At 53.6% G+C, this 24,589-nt stretch overlaps 55 non-coding genes across 55 annotated transcripts; all 55 read left to right on the top strand.

The window, feature by feature from the left end:
• The first annotated feature begins 677 nt into the window (after nt 1-677).
• On the top strand, nt 678-759 carry Trnal-uag (transfer RNA leucine (anticodon UAG)). The gene has a single exon. It is a non-coding gene; the product is annotated as a tRNA-Leu (tRNA).
• An 80-nt stretch (nt 760-839) lies between these two features.
• On the top strand, nt 840-921 carry Trnal-cag (transfer RNA leucine (anticodon CAG)). Its single transcript has one exon. It is a non-coding gene; the product is annotated as a tRNA-Leu (tRNA).
• A 268-nt stretch (nt 922-1,189) lies between these two features.
• On the top strand, nt 1,190-1,261 carry Trnae-cuc (transfer RNA glutamic acid (anticodon CUC)). Its single transcript has one exon. It is a non-coding gene; the product is annotated as a tRNA-Glu (tRNA).
• Nucleotides 1,262-1,636: 375 nt separating this feature from the next.
• Trnah-gug (transfer RNA histidin (anticodon GUG)) lies at nt 1,637-1,708 on the top strand. The gene has a single exon. It is a non-coding gene; the product is annotated as a tRNA-His (tRNA).
• Nucleotides 1,709-2,454: 746 nt separating this feature from the next.
• On the top strand, nt 2,455-2,536 carry Trnal-uag (transfer RNA leucine (anticodon UAG)). Its single transcript has one exon. It is a non-coding gene; the product is annotated as a tRNA-Leu (tRNA).
• Nucleotides 2,537-2,616: 80 nt separating this feature from the next.
• Nucleotides 2,617-2,698, top strand: Trnal-cag (transfer RNA leucine (anticodon CAG)). Its single transcript has one exon. It is a non-coding gene; the product is annotated as a tRNA-Leu (tRNA).
• Nucleotides 2,699-2,966: 268 nt separating this feature from the next.
• Nucleotides 2,967-3,038, top strand: Trnae-cuc (transfer RNA glutamic acid (anticodon CUC)). Its single transcript has one exon. It is a non-coding gene; the product is annotated as a tRNA-Glu (tRNA).
• Nucleotides 3,039-3,413: 375 nt separating this feature from the next.
• Nucleotides 3,414-3,485, top strand: Trnah-gug (transfer RNA histidin (anticodon GUG)). The gene has a single exon. It is a non-coding gene; the product is annotated as a tRNA-His (tRNA).
• A 745-nt stretch (nt 3,486-4,230) lies between these two features.
• Nucleotides 4,231-4,312, top strand: Trnal-uag (transfer RNA leucine (anticodon UAG)). Its single transcript has one exon. It is a non-coding gene; the product is annotated as a tRNA-Leu (tRNA).
• An 80-nt stretch (nt 4,313-4,392) lies between these two features.
• Trnal-cag (transfer RNA leucine (anticodon CAG)) lies at nt 4,393-4,474 on the top strand. Its single transcript has one exon. It is a non-coding gene; the product is annotated as a tRNA-Leu (tRNA).
• Nucleotides 4,475-4,742: 268 nt separating this feature from the next.
• Nucleotides 4,743-4,814, top strand: Trnae-cuc (transfer RNA glutamic acid (anticodon CUC)). Its single transcript has one exon. It is a non-coding gene; the product is annotated as a tRNA-Glu (tRNA).
• A 375-nt stretch (nt 4,815-5,189) lies between these two features.
• Trnah-gug (transfer RNA histidin (anticodon GUG)) lies at nt 5,190-5,261 on the top strand. The gene has a single exon. It is a non-coding gene; the product is annotated as a tRNA-His (tRNA).
• Nucleotides 5,262-6,007: 746 nt separating this feature from the next.
• Nucleotides 6,008-6,089, top strand: Trnal-uag (transfer RNA leucine (anticodon UAG)). The gene has a single exon. It is a non-coding gene; the product is annotated as a tRNA-Leu (tRNA).
• Nucleotides 6,090-6,169: 80 nt separating this feature from the next.
• On the top strand, nt 6,170-6,251 carry Trnal-cag (transfer RNA leucine (anticodon CAG)). Its single transcript has one exon. It is a non-coding gene; the product is annotated as a tRNA-Leu (tRNA).
• Nucleotides 6,252-6,519: 268 nt separating this feature from the next.
• Trnae-cuc (transfer RNA glutamic acid (anticodon CUC)) lies at nt 6,520-6,591 on the top strand. The gene has a single exon. It is a non-coding gene; the product is annotated as a tRNA-Glu (tRNA).
• Nucleotides 6,592-6,966: 375 nt separating this feature from the next.
• Trnah-gug (transfer RNA histidin (anticodon GUG)) lies at nt 6,967-7,038 on the top strand. The gene has a single exon. It is a non-coding gene; the product is annotated as a tRNA-His (tRNA).
• A 746-nt stretch (nt 7,039-7,784) lies between these two features.
• On the top strand, nt 7,785-7,866 carry Trnal-uag (transfer RNA leucine (anticodon UAG)). Its single transcript has one exon. It is a non-coding gene; the product is annotated as a tRNA-Leu (tRNA).
• An 80-nt stretch (nt 7,867-7,946) lies between these two features.
• On the top strand, nt 7,947-8,028 carry Trnal-cag (transfer RNA leucine (anticodon CAG)). The gene has a single exon. It is a non-coding gene; the product is annotated as a tRNA-Leu (tRNA).
• Nucleotides 8,029-8,296: 268 nt separating this feature from the next.
• Nucleotides 8,297-8,368, top strand: Trnae-cuc (transfer RNA glutamic acid (anticodon CUC)). The gene has a single exon. It is a non-coding gene; the product is annotated as a tRNA-Glu (tRNA).
• A 375-nt stretch (nt 8,369-8,743) lies between these two features.
• Trnah-gug (transfer RNA histidin (anticodon GUG)) lies at nt 8,744-8,815 on the top strand. The gene has a single exon. It is a non-coding gene; the product is annotated as a tRNA-His (tRNA).
• Nucleotides 8,816-9,561: 746 nt separating this feature from the next.
• On the top strand, nt 9,562-9,643 carry Trnal-uag (transfer RNA leucine (anticodon UAG)). The gene has a single exon. It is a non-coding gene; the product is annotated as a tRNA-Leu (tRNA).
• Nucleotides 9,644-9,723: 80 nt separating this feature from the next.
• Nucleotides 9,724-9,805, top strand: Trnal-cag (transfer RNA leucine (anticodon CAG)). Its single transcript has one exon. It is a non-coding gene; the product is annotated as a tRNA-Leu (tRNA).
• Nucleotides 9,806-10,073: 268 nt separating this feature from the next.
• Nucleotides 10,074-10,145, top strand: Trnae-cuc (transfer RNA glutamic acid (anticodon CUC)). The gene has a single exon. It is a non-coding gene; the product is annotated as a tRNA-Glu (tRNA).
• Nucleotides 10,146-10,520: 375 nt separating this feature from the next.
• Nucleotides 10,521-10,592, top strand: Trnah-gug (transfer RNA histidin (anticodon GUG)). The gene has a single exon. It is a non-coding gene; the product is annotated as a tRNA-His (tRNA).
• A 745-nt stretch (nt 10,593-11,337) lies between these two features.
• Nucleotides 11,338-11,420, top strand: Trnal-uag (transfer RNA leucine (anticodon UAG)). The gene has a single exon. It is a non-coding gene; the product is annotated as a tRNA-Leu (tRNA).
• Nucleotides 11,421-11,500: 80 nt separating this feature from the next.
• Nucleotides 11,501-11,582, top strand: Trnal-cag (transfer RNA leucine (anticodon CAG)). The gene has a single exon. It is a non-coding gene; the product is annotated as a tRNA-Leu (tRNA).
• Nucleotides 11,583-11,850: 268 nt separating this feature from the next.
• On the top strand, nt 11,851-11,922 carry Trnae-cuc (transfer RNA glutamic acid (anticodon CUC)). The gene has a single exon. It is a non-coding gene; the product is annotated as a tRNA-Glu (tRNA).
• Nucleotides 11,923-12,297: 375 nt separating this feature from the next.
• On the top strand, nt 12,298-12,369 carry Trnah-gug (transfer RNA histidin (anticodon GUG)). The gene has a single exon. It is a non-coding gene; the product is annotated as a tRNA-His (tRNA).
• A 746-nt stretch (nt 12,370-13,115) lies between these two features.
• On the top strand, nt 13,116-13,197 carry Trnal-uag (transfer RNA leucine (anticodon UAG)). The gene has a single exon. It is a non-coding gene; the product is annotated as a tRNA-Leu (tRNA).
• Nucleotides 13,198-13,277: 80 nt separating this feature from the next.
• Trnal-cag (transfer RNA leucine (anticodon CAG)) lies at nt 13,278-13,359 on the top strand. The gene has a single exon. It is a non-coding gene; the product is annotated as a tRNA-Leu (tRNA).
• Nucleotides 13,360-13,627: 268 nt separating this feature from the next.
• On the top strand, nt 13,628-13,699 carry Trnae-cuc (transfer RNA glutamic acid (anticodon CUC)). Its single transcript has one exon. It is a non-coding gene; the product is annotated as a tRNA-Glu (tRNA).
• Nucleotides 13,700-14,074: 375 nt separating this feature from the next.
• On the top strand, nt 14,075-14,146 carry Trnah-gug (transfer RNA histidin (anticodon GUG)). Its single transcript has one exon. It is a non-coding gene; the product is annotated as a tRNA-His (tRNA).
• Nucleotides 14,147-14,892: 746 nt separating this feature from the next.
• On the top strand, nt 14,893-14,974 carry Trnal-uag (transfer RNA leucine (anticodon UAG)). Its single transcript has one exon. It is a non-coding gene; the product is annotated as a tRNA-Leu (tRNA).
• Nucleotides 14,975-15,054: 80 nt separating this feature from the next.
• Nucleotides 15,055-15,136, top strand: Trnal-cag (transfer RNA leucine (anticodon CAG)). Its single transcript has one exon. It is a non-coding gene; the product is annotated as a tRNA-Leu (tRNA).
• A 268-nt stretch (nt 15,137-15,404) lies between these two features.
• On the top strand, nt 15,405-15,476 carry Trnae-cuc (transfer RNA glutamic acid (anticodon CUC)). Its single transcript has one exon. It is a non-coding gene; the product is annotated as a tRNA-Glu (tRNA).
• A 375-nt stretch (nt 15,477-15,851) lies between these two features.
• On the top strand, nt 15,852-15,923 carry Trnah-gug (transfer RNA histidin (anticodon GUG)). The gene has a single exon. It is a non-coding gene; the product is annotated as a tRNA-His (tRNA).
• Nucleotides 15,924-16,662: 739 nt separating this feature from the next.
• Nucleotides 16,663-16,751, top strand: Trnal-uag (transfer RNA leucine (anticodon UAG)). The gene has a single exon. It is a non-coding gene; the product is annotated as a tRNA-Leu (tRNA).
• An 80-nt stretch (nt 16,752-16,831) lies between these two features.
• Nucleotides 16,832-16,913, top strand: Trnal-cag (transfer RNA leucine (anticodon CAG)). The gene has a single exon. It is a non-coding gene; the product is annotated as a tRNA-Leu (tRNA).
• A 268-nt stretch (nt 16,914-17,181) lies between these two features.
• On the top strand, nt 17,182-17,253 carry Trnae-cuc (transfer RNA glutamic acid (anticodon CUC)). The gene has a single exon. It is a non-coding gene; the product is annotated as a tRNA-Glu (tRNA).
• A 375-nt stretch (nt 17,254-17,628) lies between these two features.
• Trnah-gug (transfer RNA histidin (anticodon GUG)) lies at nt 17,629-17,700 on the top strand. The gene has a single exon. It is a non-coding gene; the product is annotated as a tRNA-His (tRNA).
• Nucleotides 17,701-18,446: 746 nt separating this feature from the next.
• Trnal-uag (transfer RNA leucine (anticodon UAG)) lies at nt 18,447-18,528 on the top strand. Its single transcript has one exon. It is a non-coding gene; the product is annotated as a tRNA-Leu (tRNA).
• Nucleotides 18,529-18,608: 80 nt separating this feature from the next.
• Nucleotides 18,609-18,690, top strand: Trnal-cag (transfer RNA leucine (anticodon CAG)). Its single transcript has one exon. It is a non-coding gene; the product is annotated as a tRNA-Leu (tRNA).
• A 268-nt stretch (nt 18,691-18,958) lies between these two features.
• On the top strand, nt 18,959-19,030 carry Trnae-cuc (transfer RNA glutamic acid (anticodon CUC)). Its single transcript has one exon. It is a non-coding gene; the product is annotated as a tRNA-Glu (tRNA).
• A 375-nt stretch (nt 19,031-19,405) lies between these two features.
• Trnah-gug (transfer RNA histidin (anticodon GUG)) lies at nt 19,406-19,477 on the top strand. Its single transcript has one exon. It is a non-coding gene; the product is annotated as a tRNA-His (tRNA).
• Nucleotides 19,478-20,223: 746 nt separating this feature from the next.
• Nucleotides 20,224-20,305, top strand: Trnal-uag (transfer RNA leucine (anticodon UAG)). The gene has a single exon. It is a non-coding gene; the product is annotated as a tRNA-Leu (tRNA).
• Nucleotides 20,306-20,385: 80 nt separating this feature from the next.
• On the top strand, nt 20,386-20,467 carry Trnal-cag (transfer RNA leucine (anticodon CAG)). The gene has a single exon. It is a non-coding gene; the product is annotated as a tRNA-Leu (tRNA).
• Nucleotides 20,468-20,735: 268 nt separating this feature from the next.
• Nucleotides 20,736-20,807, top strand: Trnae-cuc (transfer RNA glutamic acid (anticodon CUC)). Its single transcript has one exon. It is a non-coding gene; the product is annotated as a tRNA-Glu (tRNA).
• Nucleotides 20,808-21,182: 375 nt separating this feature from the next.
• Nucleotides 21,183-21,254, top strand: Trnah-gug (transfer RNA histidin (anticodon GUG)). Its single transcript has one exon. It is a non-coding gene; the product is annotated as a tRNA-His (tRNA).
• Nucleotides 21,255-22,000: 746 nt separating this feature from the next.
• Nucleotides 22,001-22,082, top strand: Trnal-uag (transfer RNA leucine (anticodon UAG)). Its single transcript has one exon. It is a non-coding gene; the product is annotated as a tRNA-Leu (tRNA).
• An 80-nt stretch (nt 22,083-22,162) lies between these two features.
• Trnal-cag (transfer RNA leucine (anticodon CAG)) lies at nt 22,163-22,244 on the top strand. The gene has a single exon. It is a non-coding gene; the product is annotated as a tRNA-Leu (tRNA).
• A 268-nt stretch (nt 22,245-22,512) lies between these two features.
• Nucleotides 22,513-22,584, top strand: Trnae-cuc (transfer RNA glutamic acid (anticodon CUC)). The gene has a single exon. It is a non-coding gene; the product is annotated as a tRNA-Glu (tRNA).
• Nucleotides 22,585-22,959: 375 nt separating this feature from the next.
• On the top strand, nt 22,960-23,031 carry Trnah-gug (transfer RNA histidin (anticodon GUG)). The gene has a single exon. It is a non-coding gene; the product is annotated as a tRNA-His (tRNA).
• A 746-nt stretch (nt 23,032-23,777) lies between these two features.
• Nucleotides 23,778-23,859, top strand: Trnal-uag (transfer RNA leucine (anticodon UAG)). Its single transcript has one exon. It is a non-coding gene; the product is annotated as a tRNA-Leu (tRNA).
• Nucleotides 23,860-23,939: 80 nt separating this feature from the next.
• Trnal-cag (transfer RNA leucine (anticodon CAG)) lies at nt 23,940-24,021 on the top strand. The gene has a single exon. It is a non-coding gene; the product is annotated as a tRNA-Leu (tRNA).
• A 268-nt stretch (nt 24,022-24,289) lies between these two features.
• On the top strand, nt 24,290-24,361 carry Trnae-cuc (transfer RNA glutamic acid (anticodon CUC)). Its single transcript has one exon. It is a non-coding gene; the product is annotated as a tRNA-Glu (tRNA).
• Nucleotides 24,362-24,589: the final 228 nt, after the last annotated feature.

The raw sequence follows: 24,589 nt of genomic DNA, 5'->3' as shown, positions 1-24,589 counted from the left end.
CTTGATATTTCACTCGTGTTCCGCAGGCCGCAGTTTGTACTACCACTTCATCACCAACATGTAATGTCGCCTCCCAGAGCGCGGACGTCCGCTGCTCTCTGCAGTCGAAAAGGGCAGTTGTTTGAAGTGCGATGGATGAGCAACCAGTGCCAGCAGAACAGGAAGCTGTGACGTGCACTGTTTCTACAAATGCTGGGAAAACTGGCGCCCAATGCAGCGCACGTAGCGTGGCCGAGCGCTCAAAAATACAAAAAAAAGTAGTGTAGCGGTTATCGCGTCTGCTTCACACGCAGAAGGACCCCCAGTTCGATCCCGGGCGGGAACTGTATTTTCCATCCTATGTCGCATACTACTCCAGTGAGCCACGTCATGTGTGGATCTGCTGCATGGAAAAAAAACAACGAAAAAAAGCGCTCTAAGGCACTGGTTTAAGGCACCAGTCTCTTCGTAGGCGTGGGTTCGAATCCAGGAGCTGCTGTCTCCTTAACTACGACAGCTACAGACAAGTGGCGTCGCTCCCATACGGCGGGCACGGCATTTTCTTGTTGTGGATGGCCTAAAGAGACGCTTCCAGTGGGAGAGCAGTGGACATACACGGCACAGCGATTGCCAAGACACTTACATTTCGGAGTGATCTTTGTACTACAAAGGAAACGTTTTGCCGGTCGTGGTCCAACGGTAACGTGGCCGAGCGGTCTAAGGCGCTGGTTTTAGGCACCAGTCTCTTCGGAGGCGTGGGTTCGAATCCCACCGTTGCCAGTTTTTGCGTCTCATTTTTGTGCCGCTGCTGTGTGTTCTCGTGGGGTAGGATGCAGCTCTTGTGACGCGCGTGTTGTGTAGGTAGCGTGGCCGAGCGGTGTAAGGCGCTGGTTTCAGGCACCAGTCTCTTCGGAGGCGTGGGTTCCAATCCCACAGCTGCCAAACGTGTAATGGTTTCCTGTGTCGAAGACGGCTGCACTCATTGCCTGCAAAGAAAACAGCTTCTGCTTCGTGAATTGCCGTAGAACAGTGCGTGGTGCAACGACAGGATTTGTAGGCGCCTTTTGCTCTCATCATTGCTGGCGTTCGTGTCCACGAAATGCGTCCGGAGCACGCCGTTCTATAACGTGAGAGAGTGGATTTTTTTACAGTTGTCGTCAGTTAACCGTGCGTGATTGCTGCGTTCGCTGGAAGAGCACTGCCGTCGTTATCCGGTGTGGTCTAGTGGCTAGGATACCTGGCTCTCACCCAGGAGGCCCGGGTTCGATTCCCGGTACCGGAAATGCGCGTTTTTGTTGCTCCTCTTATGCGACTTGTGTCGACTTTGCTCGACTGACGCTACGCTGACGCGTGCAGAAAGCTACGTTAAGTATGATTCACGGCAACACCCGACGGCGAGAGAGATGCGGCGTGTGTCCACTTGTTGTCGAGCCACGTACCTGTAGCGAAGAGGCTTGGAGGACTGCAAGACATTGCCACGGAGGTGAATGCAGCTAACCACTGTAGTTAGTGTCCTGACAGCGCAGGCGCGTTCATTTGTTTGTATACATGTGATGGAGAACGTGTCTGACACTGCTGTGGCGTGACACTGTGGGCTGGGCTTTGCTGTGTACCACCACTTGCATTCCCGCCAGCTGCTTTGGCGGGCGCCTCCGTGGCCGTGATCGTCTAGTGGTTAGGACATTGCGTTGTGGCCGCAATAACCCAGGTTCGAATCCTGGTCACGGCACTTTTGAAAGTTTTGCCTTGCTGCCGTTGCTATAGAGATAGTGCACGAGTACTCGAAATTACAGTGCTCTCTTGATTTTTCACTCGTGTTCCGCAGGCCGCAGTTTGTACTACCACTTCATCACCAACATGTAATGTCGCCTCCCAGAGCGCGGACGTCCGCTGCTCTCTGCAGTCGAAAAGGGCAGTTGTTTGAAGTGCGATGGATGAGCAACCAGTGCCAGCAGAACAGGAAGCTGTGACGTGCACTGTTTCTACAAATGCTGGGAAAACTGGCGCCCAATGCAGCGCACGTAGCGTGGCCGAGCGCTCAAAAATAAAAAAAAAGTAGTGTAGCGGTTATCGCGTCTGCTTCACACGCAGAAGGACCCCCAGTTCGATCCCGGGCGGGAACTGTATTTTCCATCCTATGTCGCATACTACTCCAGTGAGCCACGTCATGTGTGGATCTGCTGCATGGAAAAAAAACAACGAAAAAAAGCGCTCTAAGGCACTGGTTTAAGGCACCAGTCTCTTCGTAGGCGTGGGTTCGAATCCAGGAGCTGCTGTCTCCTTAACTACGACAGCTACAGACAAGTGGCGTCGCTCCCATACGGCGGGCACGGCATTTTCTTGTTGTGGATGGCCTAAAGAGACGCTTCCAGTGGGAGAGCAGTGGACATACACGGCACAGCGATTGCCAAGACACTTACATTTCGGAGTGATCTTTGTACTACAAAGGAAACGTTTTGCCGGTCGTGGTCCAACGGTAACGTGGCCGAGCGGTCTAACGCGCTGGTTTTAGGCACCAGTCTCTTCGGAGGCGTGGGTTCGAATCCCACCGTTGCCAGTTTTTGCGTCTCATTTTTGTGCCGCTGCTGTGTGTTCTCGTGGGGTAGGATGCAGCTCTTGTGACGCGCGTGTTGTGTAGGTAGCGTGGCCGAGCGGTGTAAGGCGCTGGTTTCAGGCACCAGTCTCTTCGGAGGCGTGGGTTCCAATCCCACAGCTGCCAAACGTGTAATGGTTTCCTGTGTCGAAGACGGCTGCACTCATTGCCTGCAAAGAAAACAGCTTCTGCTTCGTGAATTGCCGTAGAACAGTGCGTGGTGCAACGACAGGATTTGTAGGCGCCTTTTGCTCTCATCATTGCTGGCGTTCGTGTCCACGAAATGCGTCCGGAGCACGCCGTTCTATAACGTGAGAGAGTGGATTTTTTTACAGTTGTCGTCAGTTAACCGTGCGTGATTGCTGCGTTCGCTGGAAGAGCACTGCCGTCGTTATCCGGTGTGGTCTAGTGGCTAGGATACCTGGCTCTCACCCAGGAGGCCCGGGTTCGATTCCCGGTACCGGAAATGCGCGTTTTTGTTGCTCCTCTTATGCGACTTGTCTCGACTTTGCTCGACTGACGCTACGCTGACGCGTGCAGAAAGCTACGTTAAGTATGATTCACGGCAACACCCGACGGCGAGAGAGATGCGGCGTGTGTCCACTTGTTGTCGAGCCACGTACCTGTAGCGAAGAGGCTTGGAGGACTGCAAGACATTGCCACGGAGGTGAATGCAGCTAACCACTGTAGTTAGTGTCCTGACAGCGCAGGCGCGTTCATTTGTTTGTATACATGTGATGGAGAACGTGTCTGACACTGCTGTGGCGTGACACTGTGGGCTGGGCTTTGCTGTGTACCACCACTTGCATTCCCGCCAGCTGCTTTGGCGGGCGCCTCCGTGGCCGTGATCGTCTAGTGGTTAGGACATTGCGTTGTGGCCGCAATAACCCAGGTTCGAATCCTGGTCACGGCACTTTTGAAAGTTTTGCCTTGCTGCCGTTGCTATAGAGATAGTGCACGAGTACTCGAAATTACAGTGCTCTCTTGATTTTTCACTCGTGTTCCGCAGGCCGCAGTTTGTACTACCACTTCATCACCAACATGTAATGTCGCCTCCCAGAGCGCGGACGTCCGCTGCTCTCTGCAGTCGAAAAGGGCAGTTGTTTGAAGTGCGATGGATGAGCAACCAGTGCCAGCAGAACAGGAAGCTGTGACGTGCACTGTTTCTACAAATGCTGGGAAAACTGGCGCCCAATGCAGCGCACGTAGCGTGGCCGAGCGCTCAAAAATAAAAAAAAAGTAGTGTAGCGGTTATCGCGTCTGCTTCACACGCAGAAGGACCCCCAGTTCGATCCCGGGCGGGAACTGTATTTTCCATCCTATGTCGCATACTACTCCAGTGAGCCACGTCATGTGTGGATCTGCTGCATGGAAAAAAAACAACGAAAAAAAGCGCTCTAAGGCACTGGTTTAAGGCACCAGTCTCTTCGTAGGCGTGGGTTCGAATCCAGGAGCTGCTGTCTCCTTAACTACGACAGCTACAGACAAGTGGCGTCGCTGCCATACGGCGGGCACGGCATTTTCTTGTTGTGGATGGCCTAAAGAGACGCTTCCAGTGGGAGAGCAGTGGACATACACGGCACAGCGATTGCCAAGACACTTACATTTCGGAGTGATCTTTGTACTACAAAGGAAACGTTTTGCCGGTTCTGGTCAACGGTAACGTGGCCGAGCGGTCTAAGGCGCTGGTTTTAGGCACCAGTCTCTTCGGAGGCGTGGGTTCGAATCCCACCGTTGCCAGTTTTTGCGTCTCATTTTTGTGCCGCTGCTGTGTGTTCTCGTGGGGTAGGATGCAGCTCTTGTGACGCGCGTGTTGTGTAGGTAGCGTGGCCGAGCGGTGTAAGGCGCTGGTTTCAGGCACCAGTCTCTTCGGAGGCGTGGGTTCCAATCCCACAGCTGCCAAACGTGTAATGGTTTCCTGTGTCGAAGACGGCTGCACTCATTGCCTGCAAAGAAAACAGCTTCTGCTTCGTGAATTGCCGTAGAACAGTGCGTGGTGCAACGACAGGATTTGTAGGCGCCTTTTGCTCTCATCATTGCTGGCGTTCGTGTCCACGAAATGCGTCCGGAGCACGCCGTTCTATAACGTGAGAGAGTGGATTTTTTTACAGTTGCCGTCAGTTAACCGTGCGTGATTGCTGCGTTCGCTGGAAGAGCACTGCCGTCGTTATCCGGTGTGGTCTAGTGGCTAGGATACCTGGCTCTCACCCAGGAGGCCCGGGTTCGATTCCCGGTACCGGAAATGCGCGTTTTTGTTGCTCCTCTTATGCGACTTGTGTCGACTTTGCTCGACTGACGCTACGCTGACGCGTGCAGAAAGCTACGTTAAGTATGATTCACGGCAACACCCGACGGCGAGAGAGATGCGGCGTGTGTCCACTTGTTGTCGAGCCACGTACCTGTAGCGAAGAGGCTTGGAGGACTGCAAGACATTGCCACGGAGGTGAATGCAGCTAACCACTGTAGTTAGTGTCCTGACAGCGCAGGCGCGTTCATTTGTTTGTATACATGTGATGGAGAACGTGTCTGACACTGCTGTGGCGTGACACTGTGGGCTGGGCTTTGCTGTGTACCACCACTTGCATTCCCGCCAGCTGCTTTGGCGGGCGCCTCCGTGGCCGTGATCGTCTAGTGGTTAGGACATTGCGTTGTGGCCGCAATAACCCAGGTTCGAATCCTGGTCACGGCACTTTTGAAAGTTTTGCCTTGCTGCCGTTGCTATAGAGATAGTGCACGAGTACTCGAAATTACAGTGCTCTCTTGATTTTTCACTCGTGTTCCGCAGGCCGCAGTTTGTACTACCACTTCATCACCAACATGTAATGTCGCCTCCCAGAGCGCGGACGTCCGCTGCTCTCTGCAGTCGAAAAGGGCAGTTGTTTGAAGTGCGATGGATGAGCAACCAGTGCCAGCAGAACAGGAAGCTGTGACGTGCACTGTTTCTACAAATGCTGGGAAAACTGGCGCCCAATGCAGCGCACGTAGCGTGGCCGAGCGCTCAAAAATAAAAAAAAAGTAGTGTAGCGGTTATCGCGTCTGCTTCACACGCAGAAGGACCCCCAGTTCGATCCCGGGCGGGAACTGTATTTTCCATCCTATGTCGCATACTACTCCAGTGAGCCACGTCATGTGTGGATCTGCTGCATGGAAAAAAAACAACGAAAAAAAGCGCTCTAAGGCACTGGTTTAAGGCACCAGTCTCTTCGTAGGCGTGGGTTCGAATCCAGGAGCTGCTGTCTCCTTAACTACGACAGCTACAGACAAGTGGCGTCGCTCCCATACGGCGGGCACGGCATTTTCTTGTTGTGGATGGCCTAAAGAGACGCTTCCAGTGGGAGAGCAGTGGACATACACGGCACAGCGATTGCCAAGACACTTACATTTCGGAGTGATCTTTGTACTACAAAGGAAACGTTTTGCCGGTCGTGGTCCAACGGTAACGTGGCCGAGCGGTCTAACGCGCTGGTTTTAGGCACCAGTCTCTTCGGAGGCGTGGGTTCGAATCCCACCGTTGCCAGTTTTTGCGTCTCATTTTTGTGCCGCTGCTGTGTGTTCTCGTGGGGTAGGATGCAGCTCTTGTGACGCGCGTGTTGTGTAGGTAGCGTGGCCGAGCGGTGTAAGGCGCTGGTTTCAGGCACCAGTCTCTTCGGAGGCGTGGGTTCCAATCCCACAGCTGCCAAACGTGTAATGGTTTCCTGTGTCGAAGACGGCTGCACTCATTGCCTGCAAAGAAAACAGCTTCTGCTTCGTGAATTGCCGTAGAACAGTGCGTGGTGCAACGACAGGATTTGTAGGCGCCTTTTGCTCTCATCATTGCTGGCGTTCGTGTCCACGAAATGCGTCCGGAGCACGCCGTTCTATAACGTGAGAGAGTGGATTTTTTTACAGTTGTCGTCAGTTAACCGTGCGTGATTGCTGCGTTCGCTGGAAGAGCACTGCCGTCGTTATCCGGTGTGGTCTAGTGGCTAGGATACCTGGCTCTCACCCAGGAGGCCCGGGTTCGATTCCCGGTACCGGAAATGCGCGTTTTTGTTGCTCCTCTTATGCGACTTGTCTCGACTTTGCTCGACTGACGCTACGCTGACGCGTGCAGAAAGCTACGTTAAGTATGATTCACGGCAACACCCGACGGCGAGAGAGATGCGGCGTGTGTCCACTTGTTGTCGAGCCACGTACCTGTAGCGAAGAGGCTTGGAGGACTGCAAGACATTGCCACGGAGGTGAATGCAGCTAACCACTGTAGTTAGTGTCCTGACAGCGCAGGCGCGTTCATTTGTTTGTATACATGTGATGGAGAACGTGTCTGACACTGCTGTGGCGTGACACTGTGGGCTGGGCTTTGCTGTGTACCACCACTTGCATTCCCGCCAGCTGCTTTGGCGGGCGCCTCCGTGGCCGTGATCGTCTAGTGGTTAGGACATTGCGTTGTGGCCGCAATAACCCAGGTTCGAATCCTGGTCACGGCACTTTTGAAAGTTTTGCCTTGCTGCCGTTGCTATAGAGATAGTGCACGAGTACTCGAAATTACAGTGCTCTCTTGATATTTCACTCGTGTTCCGCAGGCCGCAGTTTGTACTACCACTTCATCACCAACATGTAATGTCGCCTCCCAGAGCGCGGACGTCCGCTGCTCTCTGCAGTCGAAAAGGGCAGTTGTTTGAAGTGCGATGGATGAGCAACCAGTGCCAGCAGAACAGGAAGCTGTGACGTGCACTGTTTCTACAAATGCTGGGAAAACTGGCGCCCAATGCAGCGCACGTAGCGTGGCCGAGCGCTCAAAAATAAAAAAAAAGTAGTGTAGCGGTTATCGCGTCTGCTTCACACGCAGAAGGACCCCCAGTTCGATCCCGGGCGGGAACTGTATTTTCCATCCTATGTCGCATACTACTCCAGTGAGCCACGTCATGTGTGGATCTGCTGCATGGAAAAAAAACAACGAAAAAAAGCGCTCTAAGGCACTGGTTTAAGGCACCAGTCTCTTCGTAGGCGTGGGTTCGAATCCAGGAGCTGCTGTCTCCTTAACTACGACAGCTACAGACAAGTGGCGTCGCTCCCATACGGCGGGCACGGCATTTTCTTGTTGTGGATGGCCTAAAGAGACGCTTCCAGTGGGAGAGCAGTGGACATACACGGCACAGCGATTGCCAAGACACTTACATTTCGGAGTGATCTTTGTACTACAAAGGAAACGTTTTGCCGGTCGTGGTCCAACGGTAACGTGGCCGAGCGGTCTAAGGCGCTGGTTTTAGGCACCAGTCTCTTCGGAGGCGTGGGTTCGAATCCCACCGTTGCCAGTTTTTGCGTCTCATTTTTGTGCCGCTGCTGTGTGTTCTCGTGGGGTAGGATGCAGCTCTTGTGACGCGCGTGTTGTGTAGGTAGCGTGGCCGAGCGGTGTAAGGCGCTGGTTTCAGGCACCAGTCTCTTCGGAGGCGTGGGTTCCAATCCCACAGCTGCCAAACGTGTAATGGTTTCCTGTGTCGAAGACGGCTGCACTCATTGCCTGCAAAGAAAACAGCTTCTGCTTCGTGAATTGCCGTAGAACAGTGCGTGGTGCAACGACAGGATTTGTAGGCGCCTTTTGCTCTCATCATTGCTGGCGTTCGTGTCCACGAAATGCGTCCGGAGCACGCCGTTCTATAACGTGAGAGAGTGGATTTTTTTACAGTTGTCGTCAGTTAACCGTGCGTGATTGCTGCGTTCGCTGGAAGAGCACTGCCGTCGTTATCCGGTGTGGTCTAGTGGCTAGGATACCTGGCTCTCACCCAGGAGGCCCGGGTTCGATTCCCGGTACCGGAAATGCGCGTTTTTGTTGCTCCTCTTATGCGACTTGTGTCGACTTTGCTCGACTGACGCTACGCTGACGCGTGCAGAAAGCTACGTTAAGTATGATTCACGGCAACACCCGACGGCGAGAGAGATGCGGCGTGTGTCCACTTGTTGTCGAGCCACGTACCTGTAGCGAAGAGGCTTGGAGGACTGCAAGACATTGCCACGGAGGTGAATGCAGCTAACCACTGTAGTTAGTGTCCTGACAGCGCAGGCGCGTTCATTTGTTTGTATACATGTGATGGAGAACGTGTCTGACACTGCTGTGGCGTGACACTGTGGGCTGGGCTTTGCTGTGTACCACCACTTGCATTCCCGCCAGCTGCTTTGGCGGGCGCCTCCGTGGCCGTGATCGTCTAGTGGTTAGGACATTGCGTTGTGGCCGCAATAACCCAGGTTCGAATCCTGGTCACGGCACTTTTGAAAGTTTTGCCTTGCTGCCGTTGCTATAGAGATAGTGCACGAGTACTCGAAATTACAGTGCTCTCTTGATTTTTCACTCGTGTTCCGCAGGCCGCAGTTTGTACTACCACTTCATCACCAACATGTAATGTCGCCTCCCAGAGCGCGGACGTCCGCTGCTCTCTGCAGTCGAAAAGGGCAGTTGTTTGAAGTGCGATGGATGAGCAACCAGTGCCAGCAGAACAGGAAGCTGTGACGTGCACTGTTTCTACAAATGCTGGGAAAACTGGCGCCCAATGCAGCGCACGTAGCGTGGCCGAGCGCTCAAAAATAAAAAAAAAGTAGTGTAGCGGTTATCGCGTCTGCTTCACACGCAGAAGGACCCCCAGTTCGATCCCGGGCGGGAACTGTATTTTCCATCCTATGTCGCATACTACTCCAGTGAGCCACGTCATGTGTGGATCTGCTGCATGGAAAAAAAACAACGAAAAAAAGCGCTCTAAGGCACTGGTTTAAGGCACCAGTCTCTTCGTAGGCGTGGGTTCGAATCCAGGAGCTGCTGTCTCCTTAACTACGACAGCTACAGACAAGTGGCGTCGCTCCCATACGGCGGGCACGGCATTTTCTTGTTGTGGATGGCCTAAAGAGACGCTTCCAGTGGGAGAGCAGTGGACATACACGGCACAGCGATTGCCAAGACACTTACATTTCGGAGTGATCTTTGTACTACAAAGGAAACGTTTTGCCGGTCGTGGTCCAACGGTAACGTGGCCGAGCGGTCTAAGGCGCTGGTTTTAGGCACCAGTCTCTTCGGAGGCGTGGGTTCGAATCCCACCGTTGCCAGTTTTTGCGTCTCATTTTTGTGCCGCTGCTGTGTGTTCTCGTGGGGTAGGATGCAGCTCTTGTGACGCGCGTGTTGTGTAGGTAGCGTGGCCGAGCGGTGTAAGGCGCTGGTTTCAGGCACCAGTCTCTTCGGAGGCGTGGGTTCCAATCCCACAGCTGCCAAACGTGTAATGGTTTCCTGTGTCGAAGACGGCTGCACTCATTGCCTGCAAAGAAAACAGCTTCTGCTTCGTGAATTGCCGTAGAACAGTGCGTGGTGCAACGACAGGATTTGTAGGCGCCTTTTGCTCTCATCATTGCTGGCGTTCGTGTCCACGAAATGCGTCCGGAGCACGCCGTTCTATAACGTGAGAGAGTGGATTTTTTTACAGTTGTCGTCAGTTAACCGTGCGTGATTGCTGCGTTCGCTGGAAGAGCACTGCCGTCGTTATCCGGTGTGGTCTAGTGGCTAGGATACCTGGCTCTCACCCAGGAGGCCCGGGTTCGATTCCCGGTACCGGAAATGCGCGTTTTTGTTGCTCCTCTTATGCGACTTGTGTCGACTTTGCTCGACTGACGCTACGCTGACGCGTGCAGAAAGCTACGTTAAGTATGATTCACGGCAACACCCGACGGCGAGAGAGATGCGGCGTGTGTCCACTTGTTGTCGAGCCACGTACCTGTAGCGAAGAGGCTTGGAGGACTGCAAGACATTGCCACGGAGGTGAATGCAGCTAACCACTGTAGTTAGTGTCCTGACAGCGCAGGCGCGTTCATTTGTTTGTATACATGTGATGGAGAACGTGTCTGACACTGCTGTGGCGTGACACTGTGGGCTGGGCTTTGCTGTGTACCACCACTTGCATTCCCGCCAGCTGCTTTGGCGGGCGCCTCCGTGGCCGTGATCGTCTAGTGGTTAGGACATTGCGTTGTGGCCGCAATAACCCAGGTTCGAATCCTGGTCACGGCACTTTTGAAAGTTTTGCCTTGCTGCCGTTGCTATAGAGATAGTGCACGAGTACTCGAAATTACAGTGCTCTCTTGATTTTTCACTCGTGTTCCGCAGGCCGCAGTTTGTACTACCACTTCATCACCAACATGTAATGTCGCCTCCCAGAGCGCGGACGTCCGCTGCTCTCTGCAGTCGAAAAGGGCAGTTGTTTGAAGTGCGATGGATGAGCAACCAGTGCCAGCAGAACAGGAAGCTGTGACGTGCACTGTTTCTACAAATGCTGGGAAAACTGGCGCCCAATGCAGCGCACGTAGCGTGGCCGAGCGCTCAAAAATAAAAAAAAAGTAGTGTAGCGGTTATCGCGTCTGCTTCACACGCAGAAGGACCCCCAGTTCGATCCCGGGCGGGAACTGTATTTTCCATCCTATGTCGCATACTACTCCAGTGAGCCACGTCATGTGTGGATCTGCTGCATGGAAAAAAAACAACGAAAAAAAGCGCTCTAAGGCACTGGTTTAAGGCACCAGTCTCTTCGTAGGCGTGGGTTCGAATCCAGGAGCTGCTGTCTCCTTAACTACGACAGCTACAGACAAGTGGCGTCGCTCCCATACGGCGGGCACGGCATTTTCTTGTTGTGGATGGCCTAAAGAGACGCTTCCAGTGGGAGAGCAGTGGACATACACGGCACAGCGATTGCCAAGACACTTACATTTCGGAGTGATCTTTGTACTACAAAGGAAACGTTTTGCCGGTTGTGGTCAACGGTAACGTGGCCGAGCGGTCTAAGCGCGCTGGTTTTAGGCACCAGTCTCTTCGGAGGCGTGGGTTCGAATCCCACCGTTGCCAGTTTTTGCGTCTCATTTTTGTGCCGCTGCTGTGTGTTCTCGTGGGGTAGGATGCAGCTCTTGTGACGCGCGTGTTGTGTAGGTAGCGTGGCCGAGCGGTGTAAGGCGCTGGTTTCAGGCACCAGTCTCTTCGGAGGCGTGGGTTCCAATCCCACAGCTGCCAAACGTGTAATGGTTTCCTGTGTCGAAGACGGCTGCACTCATTGCCTGCAAAGAAAACAGCTTCTGCTTCGTGAATTGCCGTAGAACAGTGCGTGGTGCAACGACAGGATTTGTAGGCGCCTTTTGCTCTCATCATTGCTGGCGTTCGTGTCCACGAAATGCGTCCGGAGCACGCCGTTCTATAACGTGAGAGAGTGGATTTTTTTACAGTTGTCGTCAGTTAACCGTGCGTGATTGCTGCGTTCGCTGGAAGAGCACTGCCGTCGTTATCCGGTGTGGTCTAGTGGCTAGGATACCTGGCTCTCACCCAGGAGGCCCGGGTTCGATTCCCGGTACCGGAAATGCGCGTTTTTGTTGCTCCTCTTATGCGACTTGTGTCGACTTTGCTCGACTGACGCTACGCTGACGCGTGCAGAAAGCTACGTTAAGTATGATTCACGGCAACACCCGACGGCGAGAGAGATGCGGCGTGTGTCCACTTGTTGTCGAGCCACGTACCTGTAGCGAAGAGGCTTGGAGGACTGCAAGACATTGCCACGGAGGTGAATGCAGCTAACCACTGTAGTTAGTGTCCTGACAGCGCAGGCGCGTTCATTTGTTTGTATACATGTGATGGAGAACGTGTCTGACACTGCTGTGGCGTGACACTGTGGGCTGGGCTTTGCTGTGTACCACCACTTGCATTCCCGCCAGCTGCTTTGGCGGGCGCCCCCGTGGCCGTGATCGTCTAGTGGTTAGGACATTGCGTTGTGGCCGCAATAACCCAGGTTCGAATCCTGGTCACGGCACTTTTGAAAGTTTTGCCTTGCTGCCGTTGCTATAGAGATAGTGCACGAGTACTCGAAATTACAGTGCTCTCTTGATTTTTCACTCGTGTTCCGCAGGCCGCAGTTTGTACTACCACTTCATCACCAACATGTAATGTCGCCTCCCAGAGCGCGGACGTCCGTTGCTCTCTGCAGTCGAAAAGGGCAGTTGTTTGAAGTGCGATGGATGAGCAACCAGTGCCAGCAGAACAGGAAGCTGTGACGTGCACTGTTTCTACAAATGCTGGGAAAACTGGCGCCCAATGCAGCGCACGTAGCGTGGCCGAGCGCTCAAAAATAAAAAAAAAGTAGTGTAGCGGTTATCGCGTCTGCTTCACACGCAGAAGGACCCCCAGTTCGATCCCGGGCGGGAACTGTATTTTCCATCCTATGTCGCATACTACTCCAGTGAGCCACGTCATGTGTGGATCTGCTGCATGGAAAAAAAACAACGAAAAAAAGCGCTCTAAGGCACTGGTTTAAGGCACCAGTCTCTTCGTAGGCGTGGGTTCGAATCCAGGAGCTGCTGTCTCCTTAACTACGACAGCTACAGACAAGTGGCGTCGCTCCCATACGGCGGGCACGGCATTTTCTTGTTGTGGATGGCCTAAAGAGACGCTTCCAGTGGGAGAGCAGTGGACATACACGGCACAGCGATTGCCAAGACACTTACATTTCGGAGTGATCTTTGTACTACAAAGGAAACGTTTTGCCGGTCGTGGTCCAACGGTAACGTGGCCGAGCGGTCTAAGGCGCTGGTTTTAGGCACCAGTCTCTTCGGAGGCGTGGGTTCGAATCCCACCGTTGCCAGTTTTTGCGTCTCATTTTTGTGCCGCTGCTGTGTGTTCTCGTGGGGTAGGATGCAGCTCTTGTGACGCGCGTGTTGTGTAGGTAGCGTGGCCGAGCGGTGTAAGGCGCTGGTTTCAGGCACCAGTCTCTTCGGAGGCGTGGGTTCCAATCCCACAGCTGCCAAACGTGTAATGGTTTCCTGTGTCGAAGACGGCTGCACTCATTGCCTGCAAAGAAAACAGCTTCTGCTTCGTGAATTGCCGTAGAACAGTGCGTGGTGCAACGACAGGATTTGTAGGCGCCTTTTGCTCTCATCATTGCTGGCGTTCGTGTCCACGAAATGCGTCCGGAGCACGCCGTTCTATAACATGAGAGAGTGGATTTTTTTACAGTTGTCGTCAGTTAACCGTGCGTGATTGCTGCGTTCGCTGGAAGAGCACTGCCGTCGTTATCCGGTGTGGTCTAGTGGCTAGGATACCTGGCTCTCACCCAGGAGGCCCGGGTTCGATTCCCGGTACCGGAAATGCGCGTTTTTGTTGCTCCTCTTATGCGACTTGTGTCGACTTTGCTCGACTGACGCTACGCTGACGCGTGCAGAAAGCTACGTTAAGTATGATTCACGGCAACACCCGACGGCGAGAGAGATGCGGCGTGTGTCCACTTGTTGTCGAGCCACGTACCTGTAGCGAAGAGGCTTGGAGGACTGCAAGACATTGCCACGGAGGTGAATGCAGCTAACCACTGTAGTTAGTGTCCTGACAGCGCAGGCGCGTTCATTTGTTTGTATACATGTGATGGAGAACGTGTCTGACACTGCTGTGGCGTGACACTGTGGGCTGGGCTTTGCTGTGTACCACCACTTGCATTCCCGCCAGCTGCTTTGGCGGGCGCCTCCGTGGCCGTGATCGTCTAGTGGTTAGGACATTGCGTTGTGGCCGCAATAACCCAGGTTCGAATCCTGGTCACGGCACTTTTGAAAGTTTTGCCTTGCTGCCGTTGCTATAGAGATAGTGCACGAGTACTCGAAATTACAGTGCTCTCTTGATTTTTCACTCGTGTTCCGCAGGCCGCAGTTTGTACTACCACTTCATCACCAACATGTAATGTCGCCTCCCAGAGCGCGGACGTCCGCTGCTCTCTGCAGTCGAAAAGGGCAGTTGTTTGAAGTGCGATGGATGAGCAACCAGTGCCAGCAGAACAGGAAGCTGTGACGTGCACTGTTTCTACAAATGCTGGGAAAACTGGCGCCCAATGCAGCGCACGTAGCGTGGCCGAGCGCTCAAAAATAAAAAAAAAGTAGTGTAGCGGTTATCGCGTCTGCTTCACACGCAGAAGGACCCCCAGTTCGATCCCGGGCGGGAACTGTATTTTCCATCCTATGTCGCATACTACTCCAGTGAGCCACGTCATGTGTGGATCTGCTGCATGGAAAAAAAACAACGAAAAAAAGCGCTCTAAGGCACTGGTTTAAGGCACCAGTCTCTTCGTAGGCGTGGGTTCGAATCCAGGAGCTGCTGTCTCCTTAACTACGACAGCTACAGACAAGTGGCGTCGCTCCCATACGGCGGGCACGGCATTTTCTTGTTGTGGATGGCCTAAAGAGACGCTTCCAGTGGGAGAGCAGTGGACATACACGGCACAGCGATTGCCAAGACACTTACATTTCGGAGTGATCTTTGTACTACAAAGGAAACGTTTTGCCGGTCGTGGTCCAACGGTAACGTGGCCGAGCGGTCTAAGGCGCTGGTTTTAGGCACCAGTCTCTTCGGAGGCGTGGGTTCGAATCCCACCGTTGCCAGTTTTTGCGTCTCATTTTTGTGCCGCTGCTGTGTGTTCTCGTGGGGTAGGATGCAGCTCTTGTGACGCGCGTGTTGTGTAGGTAGCGTGGCCGAGCGGTGTAAGGCGCTGGTTTCAGGCACCAGTCTCTTCGGAGGCGTGGGTTCCAATCCCACAGCTGCCAAACGTGTAATGGTTTCCTGTGTCGAAGACGGCTGCACTCATTGCCTGCAAAGAAAACAGCTTCTGCTTCGTGAATTGCCGTAGAACAGTGCGTGGTGCAACGACAGGATTTGTAGGCGCCTTTTGCTCTCATCATTGCTGGCGTTCGTGTCCACGAAATGCGTCCGGAGCACGCCGTTCTATAACGTGAGAGAGTGGATTTTTTTACAGTTGTCGTCAGTTAACCGTGCGTGATTGCTGCGTTCGCTGGAAGAGCACTGCCGTCGTTATCCGGTGTGGTCTAGTGGCTAGGATACCTGGCTCTCACCCAGGAGGCCCGGGTTCGATTCCCGGTACCGGAAATGCGCGTTTTTGTTGCTCCTCTTATGCGACTTGTGTCGACTTTGCTCGACTGACGCTACGCTGACGCGTGCAGAAAGCTACGTTAAGTATGATTCACGGCAACACCCGACGGCGAGAGAGATGCGGCGTGTGTCCACTTGTTGTCGAGCCACGTACCTGTAGCGAAGAGGCTTGGAGGACTGCAAGACATTGCCACGGAGGTGAATGCAGCTAACCACTGTAGTTAGTGTCCTGACAGCGCAGGCGCGTTCATTTGTTTGTATACATGTGATGGAGAACGTGTCTGACACTGCTGTGGCGTGACACTGTGGGCTGGGCTTTGCTGTGTACCACCACTTGCATTCCCGCCAGCTGCTTTGGCGGGCGCCTCCGTGGCCGTGATCGTCTAGTGGTTAGGACATTGCGTTGTGGCCGCAATAACCCAGGTTCGAATCCTGGTCACGGCACTTTTGAAAGTTTTGCCTTGCTGCCGTTGCTATAGAGATAGTGCACGAGTACTCGAAATTACAGTGCTCTCTTGATTTTTCACTCGTGTTCCGCAGGCCGCAGTTTGTACTACCACTTCATCACCAACATGTAATGTCGCCTCCCAGAGCGCGGACGTCCGCTGCTCTCTGCAGTCGAAAAGGGCAGTTGTTTGAAGTGCGATGGATGAGCAACCAGTGCCAGCAGAACAGGAAGCTGTGACGTGCACTGTTTCTACAAATGCTGGGAAAACTGGCGCCCAATGCAGCGCACGTAGCGTGGCCGAGCGCTCAAAAATAAAAAAAAAGTAGTGTAGCGGTTATCGCGTCTGCTTCACACGCAGAAGGACCCCCAGTTCGATCCCGGGCGGGAACTGTATTTTCCATCCTATGTCGCATACTACTCCAGTGAGCCACGTCATGTGTGGATCTGCTGCATGGAAAAAAAACAACGAAAAAAAGCGCTCTAAGGCACTGGTTTAAGGCACCAGTCTCTTCGTAGGCGTGGGTTCGAATCCAGGAGCTGCTGTCTCCTTAACTACGACAGCTACAGACAAGTGGCGTCGCTCCCATACGGCGGGCACGGCATTTTCTTGTTGTGGATGGCCTAAAGAGACGCTTCCAGTGGGAGAGCAGTGGACATACACGGCACAGCGATTGCCAAGACACTTACATTTCGGAGTGATCTTTGTACTACAAAGGAAACGTTTTTCCGGTTGTGGTCAACGGTAACGTGGCCGAGCGGTCTAAGCGCGCTGGTTTTAGGCACCAGTCTCTTCGGAGGCGTGGGTTCGAATCCCACCGTTGACAGTTTTTGCGTCTCATTTTTGTGCCGCTGCTGTGTGTTCTCGTGGGGTAGGATGCAGCTCTTGTGACGCGCGTGTTGTGTAGGTAGCGTGGCCGAGCGGTGTAAGGCGCTGGTTTCAGGCACCAGTCTCTTCGGAGGCGTGGGTTCCAATCCCACAGCTGCCAAACGTGTAATGGTTTCCTGTGTCGAAGACGGCTGCACTCATTGCCTGCAAAGAAAACAGCTTCTGCTTCGTGAATTGCCGTAGAACAGTGCGTGGTGCAACGACAGGATTTGTAGGCGCCTTTTGCTCTCATCATTGCTGGCGTTCGTGTCCACGAAATGCGTCCGGAGCACGCCGTTCTATAACGTGAGAGAGTGGATTTTTTTACAGTTGTCGTCAGTTAACCGTGCGTGATTGCTGCGTTCGCTGGAAGAGCACTGCCGTCGTTATCCGGTGTGGTCTAGTGGCTAGGATACCTGGCTCTCACCCAGGAGGCCCGGGTTCGATTCCCGGTACCGGAACTGCGCGTTTTTGTTGCTCCTCTTATGCGACTTGTGTCGACTTTGCTCGACTGACGCTACGCTGACGCGTGCAGAAAGCTACGTTAAGTATGATTCACGGCAACACCCGACGGCGAGAGAGATGCGGCGTGTGTCCACTTGTTGTCGAGCCACGTACCTGTAGCGAAGAGGCTTGGAGGACTGCAAGACATTGCCACGGAGGTGAATGCAGCTAACCACTGTAGTTAGTGTCCTGACAGCGCAGGCGCGTTCATTTGTTTGTATACATGTGATGGAGAACGTGTCTGACACTGCTGTGGCGTGACACTGTGGGCTGGGCTTTGCTGTGTACCACCACTTGCATTCCCGCCAGCTGCTTTGGCGGGCGCCTCCGTGGCCGTGATCGTCTAGTGGTTAGGACATTGCGTTGTGGCCGCAATAACCCAGGTTCGAATCCTGGTCACGGCACTTTTGAAAGTTTTGCCTTGCTGCCGTTGCTATAGAGATAGTGCACGAGTACTCGAAATTACAGTGCTCTCTTGATTTTTCACTCGTGTTCCGCAGGCCGCAGTTTGTACTACCACTTCATCACCAACATGTAATGTCGCCTCCCAGAGCGCGGACGTCCGTTGCTCTCTGCAGTCGAAAAGGGCAGTTGTTTGAAGTGCGATGGATGAGCAACCAGTGCCAGCAGAACAGGAAGCTGTGACGTGCACTGTTTCTACAAATGCTGGGAAAACTGGCGCCCAATGCAGCGCACGTAGCGTGGCCGAGCGCTCAAAAATAAAAAAAAAGTAGTGTAGCGGTTATCGCGTCTGCTTCACACGCAGAAGGACCCCCTGTTCGATCCCGGGCGGGAACTGTATTTTCCATCCTATGTCGCATACTACTCCAGTGAGCCACGTCATGTGTGGATCTGCTGCATGGAAAAAAAACAACGAAAAAAAGCGCTCTAAGGCACTGGTTTAAGGCACCAGTCTCTTCGTAGGCGTGGGTTCGAATCCAGGAGCTGCTGTCTCCTTAACTACGACAGCTACAGACAAGTGGCGTCGCTCCCATACGGCGGGCACGGCATTTTCTTGTTGTGGATGGCCTAAAGAGACGCTTCCAGTGGGAGAGCAGTGGACATACACGGCACAGCGATTGCCAAGACACTTACATTTCGGAGTGATCTTTGTACTACAAAGGAAACGTTTTGCCGGTCGTGGTCCAACGGTAACGTGGCCGAGCGGTCTAAGGCGCTGGTTTTAGGCACCAGTCTCTTCGGAGGCGTGGGTTCGAATCCCACCGTTGCCAGTTTTTGCGTCTCATTTTTGTGCCGCTGCTGTGTGTTCTCGTGGGGTAGGATGCAGCTCTTGTGACGCGCGTGTTGTGTAGGTAGCGTGGCCGAGCGGTGTAAGGCGCTGGTTTCAGGCACCAGTCTCTTCGGAGGCGTGGGTTCCAATCCCACAGCTGCCAAACGTGTAATGGTTTCCTGTGTCGAAGACGGCTGCACTCATTGCCTGCAAAGAAAACAGCTTCTGCTTCGTGAATTGCCGTAGAACAGTGCGTGGTGCAACGACAGGATTTGTAGGCGCCTTTTGCTCTCATCATTGCTGGCGTTCGTGTCCACGAAATGCGTCCGGAGCACGCCGTTCTATAACGTGAGAGAGTGGATTTTTTTACAGTTGTCGTCAGTTAACCGTGCGTGATTGCTGCGTTCGCTGGAAGAGCACTGCCGTCGTTATCCGGTGTGGTCTAGTGGCTAGGATACCTGGCTCTCACCCAGGAGGCCCGGGTTCGATTCCCGGTACCGGAAATGCGCGTTTTTGTTGCTCCTCTTATGCGACTTGTGTCGACTTTGCTCGACTGACGCTACGCTGACGCGTGCAGAAAGCTACGTTAAGTATGATTCACGGCAACACCCGACGGCGAGAGAGATGCGGCGTGTGTCCACTTGTTGTCGAGCCACGTACCTGTAGCGAAGAGGCTTGGAGGACTGCAAGACATTGCCACGGAGGTGAATGCAGCTAACCACTGTAGTTAGTGTCCTGACAGCGCAGGCGCGTTCATTTGTTTGTATACATGTGATGGAGAACGTGTCTGACACTGCTGTGGCGTGACACTGTGGGCTGGGCTTTGCTGTGTACCACCACTTGCATTCCCGCCAGCTGCTTTGGCGGGCGCCTCCGTGGCCGTGATCGTCTAGTGGTTAGGACATTGCGTTGTGGCCGCAATAACCCAGGTTCGAATCCTGGTCACGGCACTTTTGAAAGTTTTGCCTTGCTGCCGTTGCTATAGAGATAGTGCACGAGTACTCGAAATTACAGTGCTCTCTTGATTTTTCACTCGTGTTCCGCAGGCCGCAGTTTGTACTACCACTTCATCACCAACATGTAATGTCGCCTCCCAGAGCGCGGACGTCCGCTGCTCTCTGCAGTCGAAAAGGGCAGTTGTTTGAAGTGCGATGGATGAGCAACCAGTGCCAGCAGAACAGGAAGCTGTGACGTGCACTGTTTCTACAAATGCTGGGAAAACTGGCGCCCAATGCAGCGCACGTAGCGTGGCCGAGCGCTCAAAAATAAAAAAAAAGTAGTGTAGCGGTTATCGCGTCTGCTTCACACGCAGAAGGACCCCCAGTTCGATCCCGGGCGGGAACTGTATTTTCCATCCTATGTCGCATACTACTCCAGTGAGCCACGTCATGTGTGGATCTGCTGCATGGAAAAAAAACAACGAAAAAAAGCGCTCTAAGGCACTGGTTTAAGGCACCAGTCTCTTCGTAGGCGTGGGTTCGAATCCAGGAGCTGCTGTCTCCTTAACTACGACAGCTACAGACAAGTGGCGTCGCTCCCATACGGCGGGCACGGCATTTTCTTGTTGTGGATGGCCTAAAGAGACGCTTCCAGTGGGAGAGCAGTGGACATACACGGCACAGCGATTGCCAAGACACTTACATTTCGGAGTGATCTTTGTACTACAAAGGAAACGTTTTGCCGGTCGTGGTCCAACGGTAACGTGGCCGAGCGGTCTAAGGCGCTGGTTTTAGGCACCAGTCTCTTCGGAGGCGTGGGTTCGAATCCCACCGTTGCCAGTTTTTGCGTCTCATTTTTGTGCCGCTGCTGTGTGTTCTCGTGGGGTAGGATGCAGCTCTTGTGACGCGCGTGTTGTGTAGGTAGCGTGGCCGAGCGGTGTAAGGCGCTGGTTTCAGGCACCAGTCTCTTCGGAGGCGTGGGTTCCAATCCCACAGCTGCCAAACGTGTAATGGTTTCCTGTGTCGAAGACGGCTGCACTCATTGCCTGCAAAGAAAACAGCTTCTGCTTCGTGAATTGCCGTAGAACAGTGCGTGGTGCAACGACAGGATTTGTAGGCGCCTTTTGCTCTCATCATTGCTGGCGTTCGTGTCCACGAAATGCGTCCGGAGCACGCCGTTCTATAACGTGAGAGAGTGGATTTTTTTACAGTTGTCGTCAGTTAACCGTGCGTGATTGCTGCGTTCGCTGGAAGAGCACTGCCGTCGTTATCCGGTGTGGTCTAGTGGCTAGGATACCTGGCTCTCACCCAGGAGGCCCGGGTTCGATTCCCGGTACCGGAAATGCGCGTTTTTGTTGCTCCTCTTATGCGACTTGTGTCGACTTTGCTCGACTGACGCTACGCTGACGCGTGCAGAAAGCTACGTTAAGTATGATTCACGGCAACACCCGACGGCGAGAGAGATGCGGCGTGTGTCCACTTGTTGTCGAGCCACGTACCTGTAGCGAAGAGGCTTGGAGGACTGCAAGACATTGCCACGGAGGTGAATGCAGCTAACCACTGTAGTTAGTGTCCTGACAGCGCAGGCGCGTTCATTTGTTTGTATACATGTGATGGAGAACGTGTCTGACACTGCTGTGGCGTGACACTGTGGGCTGGGCTTTGCTGTGTACCACCACTTGCATTCCCGCCAGCTGCTTTGGCGGGCGCCTCCGTGGCCGTGATCGTCTAGTGGTTAGGACATTGCGTTGTGGCCGCAATAACCCAGGTTCGAATCCTGGTCACGGCACTTTTGAAAGTTTTGCCTTGCTGCCGTTGCTATAGAGATAGTGCACGAGTACTCGAAATTACAGTGCTCTCTTGATTTTTCACTCGTGTTCCGCAGGCCGCAGTTTGTACTACCACTTCATCACCAACATGTAATGTCGCCTCCCAGAGCGCGGACGTCCGCTGCTCTCTGCAGTCGAAAAGGGCAGTTGTTTGAAGTGCGATGGATGAGCAACCAGTGCCAGCAGAACAGGAAGCTGTGACGTGCACTGTTTCTACAAATGCTGGGAAAACTGGCGCCCAATGCAGCGCACGTAGCGTGGCCGAGCGCTCAAAAATAAAAAAAAAGTAGTGTAGCGGTTATCGCGTCTGCTTCACACGCAGAAGGACCCCCAGTTCGATCCCGGGCGGGAACTGTATTTTCCATCCTATGTCGCATACTACTCCAGTGAGCCACGTCATGTGTGGATCTGCTGCATGGAAAAAAAACAACGAAAAAAAGCGCTCTAAGGCACTGGTTTAAGGCACCAGTCTCTTCGTAGGCGTGGGTTCGAATCCAGGAGCTGCTGTCTCCTTAACTACGACAGCTACAGACAAGTGGCGTCGCTCCCATACGGCGGGCACGGCATTTTCTTGTTGTGGATGGCCTAAAGAGACGCTTCCAGTGGGAGAGCAGTGGACATACACGGCACAGCGATTGCCAAGACACTTACATTTCGGAGTGATCTTTGTACTACAAAGGAAACGTTTTGCCGGTCGTGGTCCAACGGTAACGTGGCCGAGCGGTCTAAGGCGCTGGTTTTAGGCACCAGTCTCTTCGGAGGCGTGGGTTCGAATCCCACCGTTGCCAGTTTTTGCGTCTCATTTTTGTGCCGCTGCTGTGTGTTCTCGTGGGGTAGGATGCAGCTCTTGTGACGCGCGTGTTGTGTAGGTAGCGTGGCCGAGCGGTGTAAGGCGCTGGTTTCAGGCACCAGTCTCTTCGGAGGCGTGGGTTCCAATCCCACAGCTGCCAAACGTGTAATGGTTTCCTGTGTCGAAGACGGCTGCACTCATTGCCTGCAAAGAAAACAGCTTCTGCTTCGTGAATTGCCGTAGAACAGTGCGTGGTGCAACGACAGGATTTGTAGGCGCCTTTTGCTCTCATCATTGCTGGCGTTCGTGTCCACGAAATGCGTCCGGAGCACGCCGTTCTATAACGTGAGAGAGTGGATTTTTTTACAGTTGTCGTCAGTTAACCGTGCGTGATTGCTGCGTTCGCTGGAAGAGCACTGCCGTCGTTATCCGGTGTGGTCTAGTGGCTAGGATACCTGGCTCTCACCCAGGAGGCCCGGGTTCGATTCCCGGTACCGGAAATGCGCGTTTTTGTTGCTCCTCTTATGCGACTTGTGTCGACTTTGCTCGACTGACGCTACGCTGACGCGTGCAGAAAGCTACGTTAAGTATGATTCACGGCAACACCCGACGGCGAGAGAGATGCGGCGTGTGTCCACTTGTTGTCGAGCCACGTACCTGTAGCGAAGAGGCTTGGAGGACTGCAAGACATTGCCACGGAGGTGAATGCAGCTAACCACTGTAGTTAGTGTCCTGACAGCGCAGGCGCGTTCATTTGTTTGTATACATGTGATGGAGAACGTGTCTGACACTGCTGTGGCGTGACACTGTGGGCTGGGCTTTGCTGTGTACCACCACTTGCATTCCCGCCAGCTGCTTTGGCGGGCGCCTCCGTGGCCGTGATCGTCTAGTGGTTAGGACATTGCGTTGTGGCCGCAATAACCCAGGTTCGAATCCTGGTCACGGCACTTTTGAAAGTTTTGCCTTGCTGCCGTTGCTATAGAGATAGTGCACGAGTACTCGAAATTACAGTGCTCTCTTGATTTTTCACTCGTGTTCCGCAGGCCGCAGTTTGTACTACCACTTCATCACCAACATGTAATGTCGCCTCCCAGAGCGCGGACGTCCGCTGCTCTCTGCAGTCGAAAAGGGCAGTTGTTTGAAGTGCGATGGATGAGCAACCAGTGCCAGCAGAACAGGAAGCTGTGACGTGCACTGTTTCTACAAATGCTGGGAAAACTGGCGCCCAATGCAGCGCACGTAGCGTGGCCGAGCGCTCAAAAATAAAAAAAAAGTAGTGTAGCGGTTATCGCGTCTGCTTCACACGCAGAAGGACCCCCAGTTCGATCCCGGGCGGGAACTGTATTTTCCATCCTATGTCGCATACTACTCCAGTGAGCCACGTCATGTGTGGATCTGCTGCATGGAAAAAAAACAACGAAAAAAAGCGCTCTAAGGCACTGGTTTAAGGCACCAGTCTCTTCGTAGGCGTGGGTTCGAATCCAGGAGCTGCTGTCTCCTTAACTACGACAGCTACAGACAAGTGGCGTCGCTCCCATACGGCGGGCACGGCATTTTCTTGTTGTGGATGGCCTAAAGAGACGCTTCCAGTGGGAGAGCAGTGGACATACACGGCACAGCGATTGCCAAGACACTTACATTTCGGAGTGATCTTTGTACTACAAAGGAAACGTTTTGCCGGTCGTGGTCCAACGGTAACGTGGCCGAGCGGTCTAAGGCGCTGGTTTTAGGCACCAGTCTCTTCGGAGGCGTGGGTTCGAATCCCACCGTTGCCAGTTTTTGCGTCTCATTTTTGTGCCGCTGCTGTGTGTTCTCGTGGGGTAGGATGCAGCTCTTGTGACGCGCGTGTTGTGTAGGTAGCGTGGCCGAGCGGTGTAAGGCGCTGGTTTCAGGCACCAGTCTCTTCGGAGGCGTGGGTTCCAATCCCACAGCTGCCAAACGTGTAATGGTTTCCTGTGTCGAAGACGGCTGCACTCATTGCCTGCAAAGAAAACAGCTTCTGCTTCGTGAATTGCCGTAGAACAGTGCGTGGTGCAACGACAGGATTTGTAGGCGCCTTTTGCTCTCATCATTGCTGGCGTTCGTGTCCACGAAATGCGTCCGGAGCACGCCGTTCTATAACGTGAGAGAGTGGATTTTTTTACAGTTGTCGTCAGTTAACCGTGCGTGATTGCTGCGTTCGCTGGAAGAGCACTGCCGTCGTTATCCGGTGTGGTCTAGTGGCTAGGATACCTGGCTCTCACCCAGGAGGCCCGGGTTCGATTCCCGGTACCGGAAATGCGCGTTTTTGTTGCTCCTCTTATGCGACTTGTGTCGACTTTGCTCGACTGACGCTACGCTGACGCGTGCAGAAAGCTACGTTAAGTATGATTCACGGCAACACCCGACGGCGAGAGAGATGCGGCGTGTGTCCACTTGTTGTCGAGCCACGTACCTGTAGCGAAGAGGCTTGGAGGACTGCAAGACATTGCCACGGAGGTGAATGCAGCTAACCACTGTAGTTAG

Source organism: Schistocerca cancellata, unplaced genomic scaffold (genome assembly GCF_023864275.1).
Source record: "Schistocerca cancellata isolate TAMUIC-IGC-003103 unplaced genomic scaffold, iqSchCanc2.1 HiC_scaffold_422, whole genome shotgun sequence".
Classification (NCBI taxonomy): Eukaryota; Metazoa; Arthropoda; class Insecta; order Orthoptera; family Acrididae; genus Schistocerca; species Schistocerca cancellata.
Note: the sequence above shows the minus strand (reverse complement) of the source record. Positions and strands in the feature narration are given on the sequence as shown.